This window comes from Tyto alba, unplaced genomic scaffold (genome assembly GCF_018691265.1).
Source record: "Tyto alba isolate M040663 unplaced genomic scaffold, T.alba_DEE_v4.0 Super-Scaffold_2, whole genome shotgun sequence".
Lineage (NCBI taxonomy): Eukaryota > Metazoa > Chordata > Aves > Strigiformes > Tytonidae > Tyto > Tyto alba.
Window position 1 is genome coordinate 31,301,965 of NW_024881282.1, and position 23,044 is coordinate 31,325,008.

A 23,044-nucleotide genomic window follows, 5' to 3' on the forward strand; every position below is an offset into this window, starting at 1 on the left:
TTTTTTTGGCTGCTGAGGATTAGAATTATAGATATATCAAATTCTTGCACTGATGACATATTATCACACAGCTGAAAGAGAAGGTAAATCCTTTATTTCCAATACAACAATAAAGCCACATTAAGAATATTTGAAAATTTAGAGAACGAGTTCAGATCAAATGGTTTGAACTTTGATAATATGTCATCCTTTACAATTCATAGTACTAATGTTAACTTTGGGATAAACAAGTTAATAGAAAATTAGACTCCTTTTTTCACACTAACTGCTGGGAAAAATATATAGATTGCATATATTTCACAGGCAACTTATAATTTGGTCTTGAAAGTTCCAAAGTTAAGTTTTCAATTACTTTTCCTTATTTGTCAAAAAATTTTCAAAATTATAAGACTTACTTTGACTCTCTTGTTTTATGGAAATGTCAAGGCATACCTTGTAGTGACTATATTTTTTATACCATGCTATTAAAAGAAACTTAAAATGTATTCTAGTTATTAGAAGTTGCTCTGATACATGAGGTGAAGACAGCTCAAATGCATGTTTTGAGTGTGTTAAAGCATGACACAGTTGGAGATGAGGGACAGACCTGCCCCGTGATGTAAGGCTATTTATATCTCTTCTATAATACACTAAAAATGTCTTGTACAGTCTTAAGAATAGCATGATCTTACATTTGCTGATAATTAGACATAATTTTGTAATTACAGGGTAAATTATGACCTAAGTAGCTGATTCTTTGGCCATAACTGTATTTCCTATCTCTTACCTAACCTAAAATATACCATGTGAAAACAGAAAAAAACTGTGAAGGGGTTTCTTTCAGTAATATGCATTAGTTCTAAAGTGCATAGCACTGACTTTGAATTTTGATGGCACCAAGCAAAATCATCTTCATTTGATTCAATTTCTCTAAAATGAGATAATTTTTAAAAGAAAATACATTTATTCCTGAAGCATTTCAACTTGATAAAATGCTAAATATGGGTATTAATGGTTTGTAATTTGCAAAGTTTATGCACTCTTTTAGCATTGTGTAAGAAAACAGAGTAATGTTCCACATTTGAAAACTTGTGAGACGTAAGTTTCTAGCTCAGTAGTTATAAGAATATTTTACTTTTTAAACAGGTTTGAATAGATTAAAGAAACCTTACAATATTAAATGTTACAGCTGACCTTAAAATTATATGTCATCTCTACAGGTAAAGACTTTCACAAACCGATTTTGAAAGAGAGTGACAGTGAAGTATGTTGAAAGTGACAATGAGTAGCATTTTAAATAAGAAATCGAGGCTTTAGATAATTGGACGGTAAGGCTAAAGACTATAAAAATGTATACTTGAGTGAAAAATATGCTAGAAAAAATGGCGTTCCTGTAAAATGTCCCTTAAACTATGGTAATATGTCTTATTTCTGCCTAAGCGGCAATTTTAACAACAAGCATTAGCAGCCTGACAGCCTCAGGTGTCTCAGAATTGAAAAAAGAGACCCCTACCAACTGGGGGTGAGGAAGAAGGGGCTGCTCTTCTGATTTGCTTAAATAGCACCTTCGGACTGGAAAGTTCTAAAAGCTTGTATCTCAAATTATACTTGCAACTATGAAAACCTGGAACTCTTCCTCTTTTTAAATGAAAGCTGAAGTTGTAGTACGACTTCAAGAACTCGACATAAAATGCCACCTCCTCATGGCTTCTCAGAAAATCACAGGGGTTAGCTCTACTGTTGTAGGTATTACTGAAAATGCATATATACGTTGGAAGAGAGTTCAAACCACTACTGGATACTGATCCACAAATTCAGGCTGTTAGCTCTTGGAACTTCCAAGCCCAGCTGAGGCAGATGTATGTCAGGTGGGTCTGCTATGTTGCACTGCCTTCCAAACACACACCCTGGTGACAAACTGTTTATACACTTTAATAAACAGATATCTGGAGTAGTTTGTATCTGATCAAAGTAGAAGTCCTTTAATATTTAAACTGTTGAAGAGGACCTTACCAAATATTCATGTGGAAATAAGAATCCACGTTAAGACCTTTCCAGATTAATATTATAAACCAGTAGTATGAAGTAAAGCAGAACTGTATAGGTTGAATCGTGTCTTTTTGGTGTCTAAAAACATTTCAGAAGACGTTATGTTGAATGTGCAATACATCTGGAGGTATTTTTTTGTCACCTTCAAAGCTATATTCAATAACATGATCAAACACTATACGTGTCATTCCTCTAATACTTAAAATGATGCTGGCAATTAATTACACCAAAGAGTTCAGGAGGAAAACTGGCTTTTGCACAGAAATTACAGCAGCGGGCTTGATAAATTGTGGAACACTGTAATAGTTCTTTGGGAGAATATAATTTTACTACTTTAGCAGTATAAACAGGGGTTTTTAGCTATTCTCAGCTTTCATTTGAAGGTCTCAGCTTTTTTTTTTTAACAATTCTACCATTCCTGGAACATATCCTGATATTAAGATACCAGGATCTCTAAATTAAATGTCATAATATTTACATGTCTTTGGGAGTCCTTATGTCTTTGAAGTACAAAATTTAAGAGTTTGAGGAGAATTGAGTTTACTGGTTACACAGCAAGTCAACGATAAAGTTAGGAGAAGTATCCAAAAAGCCTAACTGCAGTGAAAATACCTCATCTAAGCAATAGCTGAGTCCTCATTAATATTGTACCACAGTAGCTCAATAATATTGTCTAAGTGCCACTAACAAAGATTAATGAATCAGATCTACATATTTTGTGTATTTTTTTTAATTTATTTTTTTCATAATGACATGCTGGATTTTCTGTTCAGTTTTTAGTGCCATCTGTGAGGTTAAGCAATTTTGCGAAAGAGCATCTAAAATTGTTTCACTGTGTGAGTAATATGAAGGACTCAGAGGTATAAAAATTCAAAAGTTTATGGGGAAAAAACTTCAATCAGCATGCTAATAGCAGTAACATTATCAATTGAAACCCTACAGCTACCACGACATATGTCCCAGAAATTCAATCTCCATTCATTTTGGTGAATCAATGTGGAAAAAAAAGCATGGAAACAGGCAGTTTCAACTCCAACTGAGAAAGAAGTCAATGAGTGAGTTTACATCAGCATTTTAATGCGGAGGAGGAATACCTTCATCCCTTTTTGACACAACCTCCCCAAGCATTCCTGTCTACTCTAGGCTGAGCTACGTGATTGAAGAGTTTGAGAGGGCACAGACTGGATACCCTTAGGATGAAACGAAACCAGAAGATGCATCCCAGAGTGTATGCTAAAGGATGCTACGGCTGCTCAGCTGCTGGGACAAGACTGTAACCAGCCTACTGTAAAAACCTTGAAAGAACGCAGCCTGTGTATCAGGTCTCCAGCATCAACCATTTCACTCTACAAATCCACCCCTGCTGCACCTCAGTGTTTGCTGTCGTAGACTAAGATGTACCACATCAAGCTGCAGAAAAAGGCAAAGTCACACAAAATGGGATGTGAACTGAAAAAACCCAGTTTCATATACCTGTATTAATGAGGAACAATTCACAGGCTGTGGTGCTGTCAGGAAAATCAATGGCTGTGATCAAATGCAAGTTTTTTCTTCATCTAAAAATTAGACTATAAAAGAATTCCTTTTTTATCATACCATTCATAACCTGTTTTATGTTGAAGCATAAGATCTCAGCTAATTAGGTACTTAAAGTTAGCTTATCTGGGGCATTTTCCTGTTTTTGCACTTACAGTAGGTGAAGTAGGTAAAGATAAATTACTTAATGTCAACACTTTTTTTCCTCAAATCTACAATTCTAAGCAGTTATTTCCTCAAAGGTGGCAATGAAAGGAATTAGATGTATTCTAACTTTCAGTGCTCCAGTGAAATTTTTTAACTAAGACAGACTGAAATTACATATCCTGATGTTGCAGTTCTAAATGCTTTCAGGAAAATAAATGAGTTTCAACTAAAAGGGTGCTACATTTGAAAGTCTGCTATATAATTCCATAAAGTGCTTGCATTTTTCAGCAACACATACTGAAGCATTGCAGTGCCACAGTCAGACAGCAGATGTCATATTGTTTAGCAAGATGACTACAAGAGAAGAATCGTCCCGATGCCTCAAGGAAAAGGGGAGAGGCGAGTGAGAATGAATTACTCTGACAACGGCAGGCAATAAAAAGTAATGACACGCATTTGCCAGCTGCAGAAAAAGATACAGTGGCCAGGCAGTGGGAAAAAAAAATCCCACTGAAGCCTAGAAATGAGCAAATAAAAGTAATACTGTGCAAACAAAACTTGCTTGCGGTCAAAATGGCGAGAGTTCTACATTTTTCCTCTTCATAGCGCAGAAACTTATTCTTGCACAATTATGCCTATGATCCTTACCATGGGAGGACCATGTCTGATGAGTGGTGTGCAAGCACAGGAAGTTCGTGCCCCTATAGCCCTTGCAATCTAAAATTACCTGGGAAGAAAACATTCTGACCTTCCACAGTACAGAGAATAGCTGGGCAGACTGATGCGCTTTGTCTATAATCAGACTAAGTTTGAAATGTGAGCTCAAAACGGATTTTGAAGGTGAAGTCCACCACCTTAACTGGAAGTTGCTCCTCTTTGGAAGCATTATTAGCACAGAAGCCTTCACACCATGATCAGATCCTCTCTCCCAGTTCAACACCCAAGAGAATCTACAGGCTCACGCTGCCTCTCTCACTCACCGATGCATTCTTTAGCAGCACAGTTGAACACCACACAGAGTGAATAATTAACAACTGAGAAGACACCTTGTCTTAATTCTCCTTTGGTTTTTTGCATCTAACTCACTTTTTAAATTGATGACCACTTGGGGATGAATTATTTTAGGAAGTTTTCAATGTCACTACATTTTTTTTCCTCTCAAACATTTTAAAATATAGGAAGGTGTAAGGTTCAGTATTTAATGCTGAATTACAGCTCTGGGAAATAAATGTAACATCATTTCCAAAAGAAATTACAATTTTCACATCAGTTTACGGATGTATTGAGGGATAAATTCCAGCTTTAATGAGCTGGTCAAAGAAAAGAAAAGAAAAAAATTATTCTAGGACAGAAAACACTTGCAAAACAGCTTTGCACAATAGAATTCAAAATAAAAAAAAAAAATAAAAAAAAGGAAAAATCACCTTTCTGTGCTTGGGGACAGGCAGGGCCACAGGCTACACAGCCTCTACCCTAAGGATCATGAAGGTCTGAACCTTTTCTTGTCCATCCCTGCTCAGTGTTACATAAGACACCAATGCAGACCTAGATTTTACCTGCCTACTCATATCCTTCCCACTGACAATGCACATTTTTACGATACTTAAAAATTTATATTAGAATAATAATATTGTTCTTTCCTTCCAATTTTATGTGGGTTTATTTAAGTTAACACTGGTCACATTATGCGTATGAGTAGGAACACAAGTGGGTGTCTCATGCTTACGTGCATGAAGAAATTACTGAACTAATACGCAAAAAATCGGTTTTATATTTTTCCTCTACAGACAAAAAAGTAGATGATCCTTTTTATGAGTTATGGAGCTGACTTTCATGATCTAGCTCTTATGAAAACACATATACATTACCTTATTTGGCTAAAAGTCTCATGTTTTTAGGATATAGCAACAGGGCTATGATGTGGGATTGCAGTCACAGAGGGAGAAAGAAGCGAAGTCTCACACAGGAGCTACATACAATCCTAAACACTCAAGCTAACATCACTTTTCCTGAGATAGTTCCTGACTATACTCTGCAGAGAACTACTGAAAGGGAGATTATAGCCTGAATAGGTGTTTTACAAATAAAAACACCAGAATAAGGGTAGCACTATCTTTCATTACTCAAATAGGGTGATGGAAAGAGGAACAAGGACACTAATGAAGCTGATAGGAATGACCTTATAAGCTGCTGCCAAGTCAAAAAGATCATCTCTGTAATGCCCACACATTGCTAAAAATCACTGTTTTCCTTGGTAACTGGCAACTGCAAGCCAGAGAGGCATCCTTACGTGCTAACTCGGTTCATACATTTCCCCCACTCATACTTAAGTCTGACACTATGATTATTAGCTTAGACACCCATAATTCTCACGTTTAGGCAGCATGAAAATGTTATATGAACCAGAGGGTGCATCATTCACCTTCAAATCCTTCACAGATAGAAAGCAATGGCTGAGAAATACCCCATCGCTTTTTAGGAAAACAGCAGAAAAATTGAAATATAAAATAAAGAAATAAAAGGAAGATGGAAAACTAGATTCAAGTTATGTAAAACAGATAATTAGTTATTTATTGAGGGCAGTCTTGTCATTATCTTTCATCAAATCCCTAAAATATAGTACCTTAAAAAAGGCCTGTTCTTTTGTCATTCTTTGGCTTTGCAGAAACAGTGGGTGGTAATTATAGTTTAGGTGTAAAATGAACTATTTTTTCAAAGGTTGTAATCTAGAGGCAAATACTGCCCGAAGTCCACAATTAATATTTTTTTTTAAATCTGATTTGCCATTGTGGGATGTCTACCTTTTAATAAACCCACTTTTGTGAAGACTCAACAAGATGCGACTGCACAGGGTGCTAGATAATCTCATCGAGGCTCCCTCTTCCATGAAAGGTTGGACCAGATGATCTTTTGAGGCTCCTTCCAACGTGGGCTGTTCTATGATTCTATGAACAAAAATGCCCCTTTGGTATTAAATATCTCAGGTTCTAGATTAGAAAACTTTCACAGAATTCATGTGTACTCAATATTTTTATAAAACAAGGTCTTACAATGTCAAAAATTCAGAATTAAAATTAATACAGCTAGAATTAGCAACTACTTTCAGATATGTAGGTTCTAAGAAGTTATGACCTAAATTATAATGCATAAATAGGCCCCAGAAGGGAAAGGTCAAAGTAACAAGACACTTTTTCTCTTGGTAAAAAGGAGACAGGGCTTGTAGAAGTATTGAAAATATCTTTTACCATTTTATTTTAATTTTAGCATTTTTTTTTTTAACACACCCCTTTCAATCACCTCTGTATTGTATGGCAAATACCAAGAGTTTGGGAAGGGAAACAAAAGACCCTACCTGAGCTCCAAAAAAAGAAAGGTTGCTTCATCATTTGTTAGCTGTGATCTTAGCCCTGGAAAAGCAAAGGCTAATCATAATATACACAATTCTGTAAACAGAAAAGAAACATCTACTATCACCCACATATATTAATATGAAACAAAAATCCTCTACAAATAGGAACATAACTTTAAATTACTAACCTCCTCCCTCTCCCCCCCCCCTTTTTTTTTTATTTAAGCAGCAGTTCAATTTATTTCACTTCATCATCACAAATTTCTTTAGGAACACAAACCGACCAAAGAAACAGAACACCCACAAACCCAACAAAAAGCCAAAGCCAAAAAATCACATCACTGTAGATGACTGAGCCAGCTACACTCAGAAGATTAGCTGTTATTGCAGAATAGGTATTACAGCTCACATTTCAAGCACTGATAATACCTCTTAGGAAAATAAATAAACATCCTCCAACCTCTTTATAAGAAAAAGTTATTTTTCCCATGTAATATATTATCTACTCTGCTTATTATGTATGTAATATACACACACTCTTCCTCTGTCTCTCAGACCATTTAATTACAATATAAGCTTATGAAGCCAGTATCTTCTACTTTTTTCTAAGTTCATGACGCTTTTACAAGGAGCAAAAAGGTCCTATTTTTCAGGAAGAAAATCCACTTAATAAAGGGCCAGGAAAGAAAAATATAGGAAGCATGCCACAGGAATTTCTTCAAATGCAGTGTCTGTCATAAGGCAACATGGACTCGTCAGTTTGTCGGATGCTCCACACAATTAAAGTGGTATTTTCTAAACAGAGGGAGGACAGGGAAGAAGGGGGACACTGTAGTGACTCCTCAGGCTGAGACACAACAAAACATAGAGTATACCTACAGCTTTTACAGTGTATCTCTTCTTCTGAAGGACTACAGAATTCGAAGGAATTATGGCTTGTACTTTGGCAAGAGATGTTGTTGTATGCCATCAATCATTTAAATGTGTAAAGATCTGTAATAGGACTATAAAGAATAGTTTGAATGAAGTATGAATGGAAATGTACGTGCTGTGAAAGAAACAATCAAAAGGAGGAATAAGAGATGTCACGTGTTTATGGGTACTCCTGAATATATCAGTTATCAGCTGCACTTCTGCATGCAGTTTCTCAGGAGGTCTGGTTTTGTAAAATAAAGGACAAAATCAAATCATTAGGAGAAGGTGACAGAAAGATAAAGAACAGGATTAGAGCTATAAACCACACAGACAAGGTGGCAGAAGGACAGTGGAGAAATTAGCAATGTTGCCTACTGACTTACAGAGACGGTACAGAATGAAAAGGCTAAGATTGCAATCACTGTCAACTCCTAAAGAGTACAAAAGGTACAGTCAAAAAACACCATGTGATCACCAATCAAGAAAAAAAAAACAGCAGACATGATGAGGACTTAATAGCTGGCATCTTTTTACCCTTCCTATCCCTGTGAGCAATCCTAGCCCCATCACACGTCCACATGTCTTGGTGCTTCTGGATGTGTGAGTAAGAGAGTGAAAACAGTGAAGAATGAGTGTGAGAAAGAAAAATGCATTTTGTAAAAGCAAAATCACCTTCCCCTCCTATAGGGCTTCCACGTTAAATTTTGTTGCACTTGTTGCAAAAATAACAATCATCTGTGGTCCCAGGCCAGGGCACTGAAACAAGTCATAGGATGCTTAGCTCACAACAATAAGCTTAGTACTGTCCCTTGCTGCACAAGTCAACGTGCTTGGGGATGATGAATCATATGATCCCGTTCAGAAATGCATGCTTACTGCACAGTCTCATGTGAAAACATATGCCACATGACCAAATAACTACCCCTAAGCATCTTACATGCTGGGATTTCAATAATTAGGGCAATCTGTTCATAAACAAGAAAAAAGAGCGATGTGCCATTGAAGTATAAACACCCTTATCATGCGAGTCTTTTCTTGCTGTCTTCTATAAAATGAACCACTGGGAAAGGGTAAAGCAACTATATGTCCTAGAGCCAATAACAGCTCTACTGTTATTACTGGTCCTAATGCAGTAATTAATTGCCTTTTCTCATGCATGGTAGTTTCCACTGGTAGAGCCCCATACGTGAATTCCAAAACCAGGCAGAGTTCTTCCTCCAGTGGCAACGAGCCGAGATTTGTGATGCATGCAGATCCAAGCCCTACCCCTGCTGTCACTGTGAAATTCCATACGGTCATGGTGAACAACTGTGACAACCATGAAGCAGCCGCAGATTTGTTACAGTTCAGTCCCTAGTTAACAGCAATCTGAGAAACGTTTCTGCCCACCCTTCCAGTTCATACTCTCCACAGCAGGAACCATGCTTACAAACATAACATCACACATGCACTTGATGTTATTATTTAACTTCTTCCTGCTGTAAGCACCTACAGTAAATGGACGAATTGTCCATTGCATTTGATGGAACAGTAATGACTTCTAAGCAAACAATAACGCTGGCCTCAAAGAGCTTGAAAGCTGACAGGCAAAACAAAGGGAGTAAATTTTCTGTATCTGAAAAACAGTACTATGCAAAATTGCAGAAGCATTGATAAATAAAGCATGTTATTATATAAGTGGCCTTATAGACTGTAAATACTTGATGCACGGTTAGTACTTTAACAGCATGCACAGTATTACCGTTTGAGGTTTTAACTCAATAAATTACAGCTCCACTACTCTGCCTCTTTAAAGAGGGCTTTTTTCTTTGAAAAATATTACAATGTAGGATAAGGCAACATTTCATTAACATGCAAGTGTTGAAAATAATAATGAGCCAACACAGTCACAGTTTGCAACACAGACAGATATTTTTATTTTATTTAAACAAAAAAGAAAAAAGATTGGACAGGAAAAAGGAGCCTTAGGAGAAAAGAAGCAGACTATGTTTGCTCTAATGGGAGGTAAAGAGAGAACAAAGGAACTTCTGACCTCAGGCACAGCCAAAAATAAAAGGAGTAATGTGGCTTCTCTCCTCACACAATTGCTGACTCTGTATTCACTTATTCCCATTACGTATCATTCAGATATGCAAAGGAGCTGGTAATTTCTTCAGGGGAGATTTTTGCCATGTTATTTATTAGCTAGGAAATATTTCCTGACACATGCTGAATTTTTGACAGACTTGCTCAGTTTTGACTCAGCCTTTTGATAATTACACAGCAACAGTGCCTATGAATACAAGTAATTTCTGTTTGCTTCTTATGCTGTGATTATTCCAGAGTTCTCCTGATAGCACTTAGTGAGTCATTTCAAATACTATTCATTTTTAAAAACTTCTACCTATTCATACTACTAGGGGGGTTTAAGCCTGTTTGTTTGTTTTGTCTTAATCTCAAATAATGGTTAGATCTTTAACATCCATGGAAATGGATGTGTAGTGATTAATAGTATCGCATAAATCCTCTGTAAGCAGGAATTTTATGTGTTTCTTCAGGCATTATACCTCAACTAACATACCTCCGTCTAACACTCAATATTCTCTGATATTTCATTCCATAATAGAGAGGTATACAGTTCCTAAGGTGACATGGATGTGAGCATCTAACTTGAGAAGATATCCTAGTGGGAAGCCCTGCTTCCATAAAGTATAATTCAATATTCCATGAAAATCAGGCCCCTTTCAGGCCCCCTAGCAGCAACGGCTTTTGGATGGGGGAGCAAGAAGCACATATTTCACGAGAAATAGTCATTTAAGTATGGTATGGTGCAGTACTAGTTCTTTCAAGGGTCAAAGACAGCTTTCTGTTCCTAAATTAGCTATTTTAGGTCAACCTGGACATGAGATTGTCTTGACATCTTTTATGCCTCTTCTGGACCTGCTAATCTCATACACTCAAGTACCAGATTCATAATGTTAAGTAGCTTTTCACAATTATCCAAAGTTCTGGTAATACTTGGCATTTTTGTGGAATAGCCGCTTGCCTTTTCCCACCTGTGCCAGTCATCATCGCTTGGTGGGTCCTTTAACCTACTGTATTTAAGTAAAGGAAACAAAAAACTTGGACATTACACTGCACATGGGGTAGGTCTCCTCCCAGTGCCCAGAACCCTGCCAGAAGAGACACCTCCCACTTGCCACCTTGGGACTGAAGCCATTCTGCCAGCACCAGGAATCTGACATGGGCCCTCCACTTTTACAGCAAGACAGGTATTAGACAGGCTGCTCACCACATAACTTGACATAACAGTCCGACATGGTGAAGCCAAAGACATTTCAGACGTTTGTTCTTAAGGACACAGCATAGGGACTTTAGTCTAAATCTGAAGTCGCATAAGCATGAGGCTTCCTGAGATAAACATGCCTCATATGCAACTGTTTAAAAACTAATCTGATTATGACTTCTTCTGCATGCATCTCAAACATGAACTGCAAACTCTAACATTTGCATCGATTCATTACCTAGCACAGCGCCCAGTGAATTTCCAGAAAAACACTATGGTATGTAAGCTAACTGATAAAGTTTGTAGCTCTAGAACAGGCTTAGTTAAACTCACATGCCTGACAGGATAAAAACAAGTGCAAGGAAATTAGAGCTATGTGCAAAGCAAACACCTGCACTGTTGATTACAGAAGATGCCTGGCACCTTTAACATGGTATGCCACTAAACCTGAACTATGGTCATGAAATGTTGAGCCTAAGCCCTGTCCTTGATCACTTTAAGTATGTCACTTAAGTCACTGTACATTCTGTATCTTCTTCGACCTCTGCTTGCTTTCTTTTGTATTAAAACTTAATTTATTGGGGACCACCACACATATGGGTATTAAAACACGAGAGAAAAATCCAAGTTTCTTTTCAAAGCATACCTGAGAAATCAGCATGAAAACTTGAAAGGCAATGAAGTACTGTAGCAAGCAGTTAGGTAATTTAAAGGTTAGAAAATGACTGGAAAAGCTGTATCCACCTAGTCATTTGCTTGAGAACAGTCTTATACACAACCTTTTTTTTTTTTTTTTTCTTCCTTTCTGACATAATCAAATATTTTTAGAGTCTCCTAACTCATGTGGTGCAGTGGAAGGAAACACAGGTGAGACGGCAATAAGGAAAAATGGAAAAGGAATTAAAGAGGAGTAGGATACTGAAAGGGGCTTGATAGATGCTCTAGCCTTTTGCCAGCACTCCCGCTTAGGTACAGAGACTGAGGGTCAAGGACACCCTAGCCAGGCATGACACATAAGCACTGCAGCTACCTAGAACACTGACAGAGTAACTTTCCAAATAGTGAGTCTTCTACAGTCTCCCAGCAAATAAGAGATTGTTATCAAAGGCACCTCAACTCTCCGGAAATGGAGAAGCACTGACAGACCAGAGCCATGGTGATCCCATTCCAGCTGCCTTCATCGCGACAGGCATAGCTGCACTGCGCCGTGGAAGAATACAGTGGAACAGACCAGCGTATTTGTTACTCTTCTACAGCGAGTTAAAGGATTAACTATTCCTCATACCAGTGGTGAAATCTTTGGAAATAGTGGCACACAGCGGACTTCTTTAATGATATAGAAATTATACAACAGGATCTCCCAGTGTTTAGTGTTGGTCAGCTTTGACAAGTCTAGGACTGCTCCTGCATTTCTTACTCAACCTCCAGTTCTGTCTAGCCTCAGCAAGAGAAGAAATTACATACTGTCTCTGCTCACGGTGATGTCCAGCATTTGTATGACGCTGATGCAAGATGGTCATATGGTAACAATCTCAAAAGGCAGACTTAAAGTTGTGTTGCAGCGGTGGCAAGAGTCTTAGTATTAAATTTTGGAAATCCAGGAAATTCACATCTAATATAGTCTGTCACAGTTACACATTATGGGGTTAATTTCTCAGATCCATATTTTTAGAAAGCCGACTGCAACATGTTTACCATGTACATTAAAACAGCCCCAACTAGTATCACAGAATTCCAGGCAGTTTTAATTTATTCCAAATTCTTTTTTAAGTGTTGGGAAGAGAAATGGGTAATACAGGCAGTTGTTTCAACTTGCTGTACCATGTCTCCCATTAAGCCAGCTGCAGTGGGATCAGCGGGCAGCTTTCTGCATGGAGCAGAAGACACCTACCAGCTGTCTTCTCTTTCTCTGCACAAGCTCTCTGTGCTGAGAAGATGGTGCATTTTGCTGCTGGAAGCTTCTGGGAGGAATTGTCTGCTGCTTTGTGTGGGATAGGAGACAGTACAACCATCGTGGAGAACCCAAAACATAGATACCACTTCCATGGCTACTGAAGTTAGATCGTTGTGATTAAAAAAAGGCTGGTAACTGCATACAAATCTTTTTAGCTTAAATTTTTGGCTCATTTCCAGCTCAGTTCAGTAACTGCTACAAGGCCATACTTCCAACAGCTGTTAAGACGATTTTTTTTTTTTTTTTTTTCCATTTTAACAAAACTTTCAAACAGTGTAACTACCTTACATGAGCATTTTGACTAAGGTGTATTCCGGGCAGCATCTTCCACTAACAAAAATCGGTGACTGCAGCTACACTAGTGTATGTCAGAAGAACTTCTTGTCCATCTTTACTGCATGCTTTCTGTGCTTTATCCCTTCGCTCTTGCAAGTAGCGGTAATAAATGTTGTAGCCATAACTCTCCTTGACAGCACCGTATTTAAGGTTGCACCCTTTCAAAATGTGTCTTGGAGAGATGATATATTAAACAAAGTACTTCTGGCATGGATGGAGCTGTCTGTTCTTCTCAGTCAAGGGAACAGAAAAGCATTTGAAATGTAAACTCCTCTGAGCACAGGAAAACCCTGTTTCTGTATTCCATGAGGAGACAGGGAGCGTGAACCATGAAGTGCACCTTACAGGGCATGTTGTGTTGCATCACAGATATGTGCTGAACGGGGATGGTATCCCAACATGCAAGAACACAGGCAGTGTAGCTGTGGAGATGTTTGTATTTAGAGTCTTTTCTCTGGAGAAATACCACATCCTTCTAATAAATGATGCATCTTCCATATGAAGTCCATAATCTTGCATTTCCAAATTGATCCAATCTGCCTCCTGTAGCAATTTCTACCAACTACAGTTCAAACTTTCAGTGGAAAAAGCAACTACCTCAAAAACGTCAACACAGTTCAGTGTTGGCCTTGAACCTGCAAAAAAAAAACCTGTGCATGTGTTTTCTTCATCTCCCAGCTAAGATAAAAGGCTCAGTATTACCTGTTGTCGCTGCGGCCCTTTTCATCAGCTCTGAAAGAACACAACTGCCCATGGATCATCAAAACAAGCCTGCAAATATACTAGATCTGGCTTTACAGAGCTATACTTTCCAGCAATGCAACTACAGATTGAGACCAGTCCTTGACAAAACGCTTTCTTTCCACTGAGGCAATTCCACTGCTGTAGTAAAGCCAAGTTAAAGAGGGGGGAAAAAAAAAAGGGTAGGGGGGCAGGCAGGGGAGAGCAGCCAAGAATGGTAGGGGAGGAAACATTGTTAAACTCAAAAACTCAAATCATGTCATGGTTAACCCCCAAAACACGTTTGATGTATTACATGGCTTTTACAACAATGTTGTAATACAGTTTGAAATTTGGATTTTTTGTGTGTGTGTGGATTGCAAACCTCAATAAAAAACTAGATCATTTTTTCCCCCACTGCTAACAAGGCTGTCAATTCTAGAACAGAAGTTAGAAGCAGGTACACCTACCCCAATATCTCCAGTGTTTGATAAAAGGATAATGAGCTGGGTCCTTCCTTCGGAAACTTGGAACTGCAGCAGGTATGAGAATTTTATTTTCTTAAGATACTAAGAAGCAGCTCCTTTTAGGATAAAATTACAATGAAGTGGGTCCAAATAACAGGACAGGCCCACAGTTTTTATTTACTGAAACTAAGAGACACAAACTGCTGGTGTCTTGACCAGATTATCAGCGTATATATAATCCCGCTAGAGTTCATGAGATGTGTTTGTTTCAGTCTCCAAGATCAAATTGATTTACTGAATAGAAAACATGTGCTATAACTATTGCTATGTGGCCATAAGAATGGCCAAGAGTCTATCTACGTGACTAATTGATGCAGTCGGCTCCCTATATAAAGAGCAGATCAAACAGGATACAAGCTATCAACAATTATTTTGTAAAAACATTTACACGAGTATTCAGTCTGGGAAGACTGAAAACCAAATCCTGTTTGGCACAGGTTTCCATAAGGTCCCAAAACCATTAAGTTAGTAAGACACAAGTGCCAGAGGTGGAAAAATGGAAGCTGTGTCAGAGAAAAAGGTAATTTGTTAGGTTTTCTTTTAATGATTTTTTTTTTTCCAGTTCAGAAAACATGGATTCATATCAATAAAATTCTTTGCAAGACGGGAAATGCATTCAGGACTGTGACTTACCTGATAGCAATTATTTCTACAAAACCTTTAAAAAATATATGTATATGTATAATATATATATATGGAAATATATTAACCTTAATTTATTTTTAATACATGTATTTTTGTCCACAATAGAACAGTTCCTTCTCACACCCCAATGCCAGGACACTCCTAGGCCTTATTTTTGAGGAGGTTGGGTTGGGGGGGAGCACCTACCTTCAAAAGGATAACATCTAGAACAGGGGAGGTAAAAAAAAACAACTTTCCTCACTCAAATGGTATGAGTCCACTGCTAAGGTAAGAAGGAGAGGTGTAAAATAACCATTTTCAGATCACTCCCATGTGTGTCCCTTCTGAATTTTGTCCTAATTATAGATAGCTTTAATTTTAACCTGTCCTACACCACAGTCAGATTTGGGGCATGGAAATACAAAGACAGACTCGACAAACAGTGGCTTTAGGCTAATCAGGAGATACCTGGTGCTGCAGGTTAGAGCAACATTCGCTGAAAATTCCAGAGCTTCTCTTGTAGCAGCCAGACGAACAGCTGAAATAGCACCAGCTGCCCAAGAGTTATTTTGGGGGTTAACAGAGATGGTTTACCATATGTGGAGATCGGATAAATGATCATCCAACTGCCCTTTCAGTCACCTGGTTTCAAACCTGTCAGTATTACTATGCTTCCAACAAATAGCTCATTACAGCGATTATCAGTTGTTACCACAGTAGCTTGAATACTGGTAAGTCAAAATGCCCGAATAAAGTAAGGTTCAGCAAACCTAATGCATGCATAAAAAGCATTCCTGGATTCCTTTGAGATGCTGCTGTACTTGAAACATGCTATACTGAAACTATATCTGTGAAGAATATCTGTGTAGTTACTCTCTTCCCTCCAAATTTATGTCCGGCCCTCTGCACTTGTGACACAAATATTAAGGCTTAAATGGAGAATAAAAGGGCTGCGTACTTAGATCCCAATCCTTCTCTCCATGTATTCAGACAACCGAGTTACATATAAAAGGGGTAAAATCCTCTAAAGCCAACAGTATAATTCCTAGTATAGGAGCTGGGAAGATGAAATCAATACTCTTATTGCCTCTTTTTTTTTTTTTTTTTTTTTTTTAAATAAGAAAAGGGAATCAAGTAGCCTATTTGCATTTATCTGATCATTACTGAATTATGTTCATGTCCCCGCGAAGTCTTAAGTTGATGGAAAGTCCAACAGTATTATTTACATCTAATCAAAATGGAACAATCGTTGCCTACTTAAAATTTCGTATTTCACACCAAAAGTACTCAACATTTTGAAAAACAACCAAAAAACTAAAAAAAAAATACTGTTTTGAAAGAAAACTCATATACATGGTCTAGTGAGGGAATAGCTCTTTGTTGACAATTTCTGAGGCAAAATAATTTCATTCCCACTGGCTCTCCTCATTCTACTTCTACTCTATCAGTAGATAAGTATTTTAACCAGTTTAATAGCACAAAAAAAATAAGCATCAGTATTAACAAGGAGAAAAATACTTTGCATATACAATTACACATATGTAATTTTTGTATTAATCACATTCCTACATTACAGTGTGAGCATGAGCTTACCTCTGGCTTCAGACTATATATGGCATGCATTTTAAAATATTCATTCCAAACAAGTGTAATGATTAAAAAGTCTGGTTGCATAAACAATTAGGTCTCTGTAATCCAAAGGGTTTACAAGCTCAACACACATTCCAGTCCACAATGACAATAAAAGATGAACTAGCACAAATGAAGCCAATTCTAGCTATTTATAAAAAGGGTGAAGAATTTAAAGCAATTCCGGGGGGCCGGGGGGGGGGTGGGGGTGGGATTGTAAGGGAAGAATTGTTTAAGGTTCAACAAACAGACAATACTTCCAGAACACAAACCACAAAACAGAACTAGCACTCTTAGGAAGGTACTATAATGTTCTCATCTGTCTTAGAAAAAACATGCTATGAGCAAAATGCACACTGCTACCTTGTTAAAACTGAGCCTCACCTGTGTTTTTAATTATATTTCCCAAACAAACAAAGCTTGTGGAGTTACTCTTTGTTGTCCTTAATAACTTCAGTATCTACTGGATAACTTCTACCCAATTTGAAAGAACATACCTTTCGTTCATTCTCATATAATTGAAAATCTAGAACTATCAAGACTATGTCCCTACAAAGGGTTCTTGCTTGCTTCTGAAATTGTCTGTTGAAAGCATTCAGTTAACCATTTATTTTTTAGTTTCTGGACCATCTACCCTACGATTTTAAGAAGATCATATTAGGAAAAGTTTTGCATTGTACTTCTGTGGTTTGCACCCACTTCTCAGGGTACACATAGCACTGTGAAGCAGGTGGTGAAGAACACTGAAAACAAAACATGTGTATCGCTAATATACATTTTGTACAAATTCTTGCGTACAGTGGGCAAAAGCTACCATGACTTTTCCAATTTTAGATGTCTGCAATCTTACAAAAGTTAATTTCAGGCTTTGTAAACCCATTCATTGGAGAACTGCTATCTGAAACAAGGTCCAAAGGATCAGCTAGAGTGGGATGTGAGAAGTTGGCAGCACTGCACTGATAGAGTAAAGGTTATCCAAGTGACTTTCATTGTATTTGGCCAGTTTCCCAAAACATATGAAGAGAGACTTTGTTTGTTTTGTCCTTATGTGAAAATCTTCCATTTCCACCCTAATATTGCTTAGTACACCATATAAAAGTGAGATCTCCAGAAATGCCCAGTACCAGACTAGCTTTCCTCTTACTGAAAAGGATGACAGCTTCGCTACTGACTTCAAGGAAAACAGAACAATGATTGCTCTTAAAAATTATTGTTCGGAAAACAGCATTTTGCTCTCAGTTTTATTCTAAAAGTGGTATTTGATTTCTACTCTTAATTTTCAAGTTGAATTTTTCCATTAGAAACATGAAGTAAATACATAGTTCAATGACAATTTTAAGCATTCATATGGAGAAAAACTAAATTTACCATTTAATTGTCCTTCTTCCTAGAATCATTCCTACAGAGCTGACCATTAAAATAAAGAATAAGGGAAGTATGAAAAAGCCCATCAGATCCACAGTGCAATGCATGTATATACATTCTTTATACTTGTATACTGTTTAATTTAACCCCTTCATAAAAAGACTTCCAAAGAAAAAGTGGCATGAGCCAAAGTCTATGTCATTTCTCCATGTATCAGCAAAGTCAACATAAGAAAAATCCTAAATCTAGATTTTAACCAATGCTTCTGTTTCAGAGCTATCCACATTCAAGACTGATTGTCTTGCCTGCTTCTAGCAAATGAATTTTTGAAGATTAATTTTCTGTAAAAGCTGTTCTATATTTACCTAAGACTACAGAACATGGATTCCTTCCCCTTGCCACATACATGTTGTCTCAAAAATGAAGCTTCTCTGCTTACTCCCAGTCCCCTCTCATTTACCCACTCCTAACTGCCGCTCATTACATTTTCAAAGCAGTGTCATCCCCCATACAGAAGGAAAACCTGCGGCAGAGATCATTTAGAGTCATCAAAGAATCTACAGCAGAGGTAGGAGAGGAGGGGAACAAGAATCGTGTCCTGCAAATCATGCCCTACAAGTAGGTGTACTAAACCACATCTATTTTCTTTAGAGCCAAAAAGACTGTCATTACCAGCAGCGCTAGTTATGTGAATTCTATGGGCAAGTATAGGAAGACTGCCAGGAACTCTCCTGCTTGTTCAACTGTTTCACATCCAGCTCCCACCCAGTCAAAAGGATGAGGCCTACATTTATTCACGTTCTCTCTCTCCCTTTTTCTGTTTTCCTGATTACTCAAACCAGCCAACTCAGTACAAATCCCTTGGTAATTTCAGTAATTTAAAAACATGCAGAAAAAGAAGGATTTAGTTGCTGCTATAGCTCGTTTCCAGTACTATGGGAAATATTTCTGAACTGTATAACCTACAAAAATCAAGTAACCAATATTTATCTTAAATCTTTCAATTTCTAAATAATCCAGAATTTCATAAATAGGAACCTCTTAAATAGCATCCTGTTATTTGGGAGCATAATGCAAATTAAAATTTGGTTTGTGTATTAGCACCTCCAACACCATCCATCCCACCTACTGAATCACAGAATTATGCAGAGATGATACAGAAAAATATATACACTTCATATTCTTCTATATACAGTTTGCATTCATATTAAATAAAACATACAAAACCCATTTAAGTCTACTGTATTCACCCTTATGTCAATAAATGGCTTGACATTTTAAAATATACACCCTATAGATGCTGTATTTTTAGGAGAAGAAAATGTCATTCCAAAAGACATAAGGTATTCCATATATCATAAGCACTTTTAAGAGAACATCAACAGCTTGCCCACTTTGGGGGAAAAACGAGAAAGCAAGCCTCCTGAGGCCAATTATCTCAAAATTTGTCCTCTTTCATTCTATTTTATCATTCAATTAGCTTAGAGAAAGATGGATCCGTTGGTTGAGATCCTGTCGACCAGAATGCTAAGACAGTACCTGATTCTTTTCTTAGTTTTCACCAAATGCAGAACAGATCCAGTGGAATCAGTCAAATCAGTGTTAAACAGTAACAATGTAGTAAGAAAAGATTCAGATCCTATTTAACTCACACTCAGGAAAAAAGTAAGCCCTTTGTAAGTCTCCAGAGTGTTTCTCATTTGTTTTTTTTTCAATTGTCTAGGAATACCCACAAGTCTGTCTGTCAGTCCTTTACTCCTACTGTTTGAAATAAGATTCGGAAAAGCTGGATACCTGAGTGTCTCCAAAGAAATGCTTTTTGCCTGCAAATATCTAGCACAGACAAAAGGACAGCTCTACTTTTATGTGGATTGAGATGGAGAGACATAATCAGAACTTGTCTCTCCCGCAACACACAGCTTTCTGCATCACCTTTTTTCCTCACAAGACTTTTCAGAGCTGCATTTTTTAAATTATTTGTGATGGGAAAAACACAGAGGCTTTCACCTTTTCTATTAGGTATGATTGAGACCTGAAGGGACTGCAAATTTGTTTCCTCTGAAGGTCTTTAGCTTCATTTCTTGCAAAAACGAATGTTTATCTCTCAAGGTATTTCCCATTCATAACTTCTGGCTAATTTCATCTACATTTGACAGAGCATCAGCAGTTTCTGTAGATTTAATTCTTGCTAGCTTTGTGGAAATCAGCAACTAAGGAAGCATAGGAAGAGGAACAAAGTGAATGTTCCCAGTGAAGGAAGGTAATTACACCTCAATCTTTATCCAACACTTTAGCATGTGAATGAGTTTGCACTAGCCATCCTGTCTGTTGTTAATTCTCCAGCCAAGTAAGTAGGTGATATGAGAGGGATCCGAGAATGTTTTGTAGAGAGGTAAATTAGGATAACAGGATACATTTCAATAGAAAATCAGTCCTCATTAGCTCAGCTCTTTATGAAACAACCTGTTTTACATTTAAATTCCATGCTCAGTGTGCTATTGAGCACTGTGGTTAGCAGAACAAATAGCGTTTTGACATTAGAAGAGATTGAAAACTGAACCATTGAAAAAGAGGGAGAAATTTAGTCAGAGTTATGACAACTCTTTACTGATATAAAGCCCGGAATATCTGTAAAGAGGTATCAGACAGCAGTCTGAAAAGCGACTAGTTAAGGGGTGTCATTATGAAAGTGGAGATCTGAGTTCCCTCGCCATCCTGAGTGAATGCCAAATCAAACTGTCAGGAAGAAAGGATTCAAGACCACTTTCAGTTGTTTACTTTCAGGTTTAAAACAGATTTCCTTGTACCTTCTCAGAAGATTAAATTTTCCTTACAAAAATGAGCTTAACCACATCAGATTAAATAACCCAACTATCCAGATAATGCTCTAAATATCTGCTTTTTACACCTCTAGCCAAGTAACATCGTAACTTTGTAACTGTAATTATTCCTGTTACCGGGTCAAATGGGAAGAAAGATGAGAAACCTCCTATTCTCCAAGAGCAGCAATGCTCATCCACCATTCTTGGAAAACATGCAACCTTACCAGGGAGTTCCCTAAGGCAGCAGTTTTCATAGCAGACCTGAAAAATATGATCTTGAATCTTTTAGGGAATAATTTGCTCATCTGATGATAAGGATCAAATATTTAAATGTCTTATAGACCAAGAAAGTATTTTTGGCAACATGATTTAGAGTTCAAGGATGGCACTGTACTTGCTTTCAATGTACATCTTCCTAGTACTCTTCCCAGTGCTGTGCCTGTTCTCTCCACGATACGTTCACAAAGAGCAGCATATCACCCCTCTGCCTCTATTTCAATAACCAGACAAGCCAAAGCAGTACCTCCCCTCTGCTTATTTTCCAAATTACATTCACCTTTTCTAACCAGGTTATTTAGAGTGCTGGAATTACAGCCCTGCAGATAAGTATTGCACTACAGAAATATAATGGTTTTGGTATTTCCTTATTTTGCAAAAATATTTTTCCTGATCCTTTTTAAGATCACACTTACTCTCCTTTAGGATTACATCACTGTCACAGTTCATAATCACCTTGCAGTTGACAGTCATGCCCCGTTCTTTCTTTCTTCAGTCATTTTCAATCAAAAGCATTTCCAACACATAAAAGAGAGTGTTACAACTGCATGTTATGAGCATGATCTTTCACTTCATATTATACATCTTGTTTTTCTGTCTAGCACTCCTGTCCACTATTCCAGTGTTCTACGTCATCAGCAACTTTCATCTTTCTTATTTTTCATGCCAACTTCCATAACAAGAAAGCATTAAAATATTTTCAAATCTGATCTTTGAGGTACTTACTCCAGCATTATTCATCATTCTCCCTCCTATCTAGCATTCTCTTCAGCTTTACTGATTTATTGCAGCCATTTCTCTTACCCACATTTCATTTCTTATCCTAAACTTCATTTTGTCTTACCTTGACTAGTATTTCCCCATGTAACTGTGCATCATTTGTTTTACTGAAATCCAGGTAGATAAGGACTCCCTCCCCTCTCTAGAAAACTAGTTGTAAAATTAGATAGCAGGTTAGTGTAGTACAACCCCTCTGATAAACTCATGATGCATTTCATCTTATTTGCTGTTCACCTCCATGCCTGTAAGCATACCCTCCCTCAAAGTATGTTCTAAACTAATGCACTGAGATCTAACTAACAAGTTTGGAGTCTGGCAGATGTCTCTGCCCCATTTTTAAAAAGACACCACAGATAGCCTTTTATAGCCATATAAAACAACCTCCTATTCGATAAATTCTAAAAAAATCCTAACCAGTGGATTTCCAATTTCATGTGCTGGTTACTTCAATATTTTGAGGTAGGGATTATCAGGTCTGTTCCGTTTCAACACATTAAATTCTTTGCAGTTTGCTTCCACCTCAGAAATGGTAATTTCCATATCTATATATACCCCTTCCCAAGAGCCATCTTGCCTTCCCCTACACACTCTACATTATCATCTTTACTGGAAACAACAGCAGAGCATTCATTTAACTTTCGGGCCGGATGCAGATTACCTTTAATCACCATCCAATCATTTCTGTATGGTGTTTTCATTTTTCCTTTCTCATCCTCTCATTACATTTAGAGTTACAGAGCTGTTTACTATGTGTTTTGACTTTCTTTAAAG

The 23,044-nt window shown here is 37.5% G+C and overlaps 1 protein-coding gene across 3 annotated transcripts in view; it reads right to left on the reverse strand.

Moving 5' to 3' along the window:
• Positions 1–23,044, reverse strand: part of LARGE1 (LARGE xylosyl- and glucuronyltransferase 1) — a 303,034-nt gene that overhangs the window by 226,078 nt on the left and 53,912 nt on the right. The window contains exon 3 of one of the 3 annotated variants that reach the window (XM_042791993.1): positions 7,064–7,118. The exons of the other annotated variants lie outside the window; for them this stretch is intronic. The gene's annotated coding sequence lies outside the window, so the exon portion shown is untranslated. The remainder of the gene's footprint in view (positions 1–7,063; positions 7,119–23,044) is intronic. 3 annotated transcript variants of the gene reach the window in all.